The following is a 3989-nucleotide window of genomic DNA, read 5'->3' on the forward strand; positions in this document are numbered from 1 at the left end:
GGGTTTCCCCTCTAGTCCTTGGCTTCCATGGTGGCGGTGGAGCGGGAGCCCCTCCGAGATTGGATCTCTCTCTCTCTCTGTTTCCTTCTGTTTGTGCGCTCCCTGATTTTGGCCTTTCACCGTTTCTTAAATTCCCGAAATTTTAACATGATTTTTATCCGGATATTAGATTTCTTGCGCCAGAAGAAGGGCACCAACCGCCTTACGGGGTGACCACAAGGGACCTGGGCGCGCCCTAACCCTTGGGGGCGCCCCTCACCCTTGTGGGCCCCTCGGGCATCATCTCGCGTTGATTCCACTTCCCAAAATTCACATATATTTCAAAAAAAATCTCCGTAAGTTTTTATCCCGTTTGGACTCCATTTGATATGGATTTTCTGCGAAACAAAAAACATGCAACAAACAGAAACTAGCACTGGCCACTGGATCAATTTGTTAGTCCGAGAAAATCATATAAATTGTTGCCAAAAGTATGTAAAATGTAACATCCCAAAATTCTAAATTTTGGAATGTTAATTATTTAAATAGAATTAATTTGAAACTTGCTTGCATTGCTTGTTGTTAGTAAATTTTGACTAGGATTTGAAAATTTTGGAGTTGTATTGAATATTCAAACGAGAGGGAATAAAATGGATTTCCCGAATATTCTTTTCGATCTTATTTTGAACCTTGAGAATATTCAAAAGTGTTTCAACTTCGATATGAGAGAGGATGACATAACTTCCTCAAAAAAAATTAATAGAACAACTGAATATTCATTTATTTGGATTTCAATATTTGAAACAATGCCAACTCTTAAATAAAAAAATCATACGTGAGAAGGTAACATGACTCCTTCAATGTAAAAGAGCTGGAAATTCTTCGAATGTTATTTAATCTTCTTTGGAGTTTAAAAATATTTGATGGAACATTTTATAAGTGTCAAATTTAAAGTTTATGAAAATATTATATTTATTTTATATAAGTGTTTTGGACTGGAAAAATGTTCACTATGTTGTATATAACTATATTTGTATTTGTGGTTGTTCTGGTATTTTTTAAGAAAGGATTTGGATCATTTATATGGAGCCAAAGCCATTTCTGTAATTTCATAAATAATACTCCCTCCGTTCCAAAATACTTGTCGTGATTTTAGTATAAATTTGACCTAAAACCACGACAAGTATTTTGGAACGGAGGCAGTAAAACCTATCCCTAACCTATTCTAACCCAACAGCCGACTGGCCCATTCCCTACCTATCGCCCGCGCGCGAGGCAGCAACTGCTCAGGCCCAACCGCAGTGTAGCAGCTGCAGCGCTAGCAGGCCGGCCCAACTGCCACTCGCGCATCAGCGCTGGCGTCACCCACCTGGCCCACTTGCCAGCCTCTCTTCCCTCCTCTGTTTGACCGACACCCCGACCCCACGTCCTTCTTCCACCTCTGCTCGATCTCCCTGTCTCGTACGACAGAGCCCATCGCCGCCGAATCAGGCTCCTCGTGATCTGCGCGATCCGAACCCCTCTCTCCAACCCATGGACACCGAGAGATACCTCTCGCTCCCCTCGTGCGATTCCCGTGCAAATCCCTCAAGGTAGAACTCGATTACGAGCGAACGGAGCACCCCATCTTCGCTACCCGAGCTCCCTTTTCCGGTCGATGTCGTCGTCAGTAAGCCGCCCCCTTCCCCCTCTGTTCATCCTCACAATCTCCTGGATGTGCCGCTTCTCCATGACCATATTCCCCCCTTCGTAGATCCTCTGATGCGAGCCCCAGCCACACTGATCTCGCCGGAGTTCCGCTCCTGAAGCTTCTGCTCGTCATGACAGCTTGAGGAAGCGCACGCCTCCACCGAGCACTCCACTGTCTCTGCCGCATCAAGCCTAACCCTCCGGACCTCTTTGCCGCCCGGAGGAGCGCAGGAGAAGTCACCAGGACCGATCCCGAAGCCGCTGCCGTCTTCCTCTGTTTCTGGTGAGCGCGCGCGCACAGAACGGCCAATCCCGTGATGACATGTGGCATGCTACAGTAGGTTCTTCCCAATTGATTCCTTTTGTCTATGAACACTTATGTCATATTCTTTGTGTTCATATCAAGTACACTTCAAATTTCAAATACTTTTGACATGTTTGAATTTAAATTCAATTCAAACTTTATCTCATTATAATTTGAGTTGTGGTGCTCCTATTCATTTAATTCCTTTTGCAAATGAACGCCTCTGTCATATGCTTTGTGTTCAACAACATGCCTGTTGTTTTCCCATCACTTTGACACTGATTCGTATTATATCAAATATAAGCTTATAAAGCAATATTTCGTTGTTCATTAACTCTTTCGAGTTCATTCCTTCACCTTGTCACATTATAGCACCACCGAGACCCATATTATAACGACAAGCCTATATGTTATTCTTGCTCACCTTGCCATATTTGTTTTGTTGTTCTTTTGGTTCTTCTATACGGCATGGTTATTTATTTTTGTTCTTTCGTTGCGATAGATTGTTCGGAGCGTGACGAGTAGAATCATCAGGAATTGTGAGTGCGAAGAACTTCATCAAACGTACCAGGCAAGTTACACCTTGATCATCCTTCATCCTACTTTTTTCATGCATGTAGTTATATATCACAATACCATATTATGCATGTGTAGGAAGATCATGGTAGTATGTTATTGCTACCGAGTTTCAGCTTAGTATGGCCTTATTTGTAGACCGTGGTAGTGTATTCTTGCTATGCTATGTAGACGGGGATTGGTTCGTGTGTTCATTGAGCTTATGGAGGATTATATATATAACTAAATTGAGTAGTAATTAAGGACTTAATTCACCTCTGGGCGGAAGTGGTATTGCTTGGTGTTGAGGGAAGGCATCATGGGGTCTTGCACCTTTTCTAAGGCCATGCGCCCATGAGAGTGCACCCTAAGTGGAATGCCACCCAGGTTCAAAAAGATCAGATAGACTTAGTGACTAGTAGCTTCCATGTGCGGCCACTAGCTATATGGGCTATGTCTTAGTTGATCAGTTGTTGGAACCCTTGCCCAGGCAGTGTCGACAGATGTAGCATATATATAGGTAGGATGTGGCCGTCAGGTGGTTAAGGGAACCTCTTCTGAAAGACTTAGTCTCAATCTTCGGATTGGGTCCAGTGGGTAAAGCGTACTATACTCTACACAGTATTAAAACTAATCATGATTAGTCGTGCCCCTGGTTATGAGCAAATTTGAGCCACTATGCCATTACATTTGTTGGATGATCTTGACAGATGATACCTTAATAAAATTTGTGTGGGAAATTTAATAATGGGAATAGGTTGGTATTGGATTGCCTAATTCAACCATATGTATTCAATTGCACCAAGACATAAATAAAATTTGACTATTTTATTATGTAGTTATCAGGGAAAAACTAGCTTTCTGCAAAAAAAACCACTACACAATCCTCTTGATATACCTTGCATATAGTTGTAGGTCTGTTATATCATTTCCTATGTGACTTGCCAATACATTCAAAGTATTGACCCTTCGTGGCTGCAACGTTTCATGCTGTAGATTTTATACGACGAGTGAGTGATACGATGACTATACTCGACATTTGCCTGTGGTGTTGATGGTTTCCCTGAAGATTTTATTTGATTTTCTGCTGTATTTTTGTTATGAGCTAGCCTTGAGCTACGCAGTTATGTAATATTTTAGTTCTGGATCTATGATGTAATATTATGACATGTGGTTTATTCTTGATATTACATCTTGTACCGTGTGTGCTAGCTATCGATCCAGGGACTTGCATAGTGAGCACAAAGACATTGAATCTTATTAGGTTTAGGTCGTTACAGATGGTATCAGAGCTCATGTTGATTGTAGGTCGTAACCTTTAGAATGGACTAGGAAAAGCCATAGGAACAAGATTAATTTTCACTTCTTGATCACTTACTATCATACTCGTAATTCTCATCTACCATTCATATTCTAAACTTCTCGTCTTGTCTTAAAGTAGTTGTCCATCTTATAGTAACCC

General features: G+C 41.7%; 1 long non-coding RNA gene across 2 annotated transcripts; it reads left to right on the forward strand.

The window, feature by feature from the left end:
• Positions 1–1400: 1400 nt before the first annotated feature.
• Positions 1401–3741, forward strand: LOC125523574 (uncharacterized). Of its 2 annotated transcripts, none has more exons than XR_007290294.2 (3): positions 1401–1648; positions 1733–2005; positions 2475–3741. It is a non-coding gene; the product is annotated as an uncharacterized LOC125523574 (long non-coding RNA). The 2 variants fall into 2 exon arrangements; XR_007290295.2 differs by having other exon boundaries at positions 1733–1951.
• The last annotated feature ends 248 nt before the right edge of the window (positions 3742–3989 follow it).

Source organism: Triticum urartu, chromosome 7A, assembly GCF_056163025.1.
Source record: "Triticum urartu cultivar PI428250 chromosome 7A, HENAU_Tu73, whole genome shotgun sequence".
NCBI lineage: Eukaryota > Viridiplantae > Streptophyta > Magnoliopsida > Poales > Poaceae > Triticum > Triticum urartu.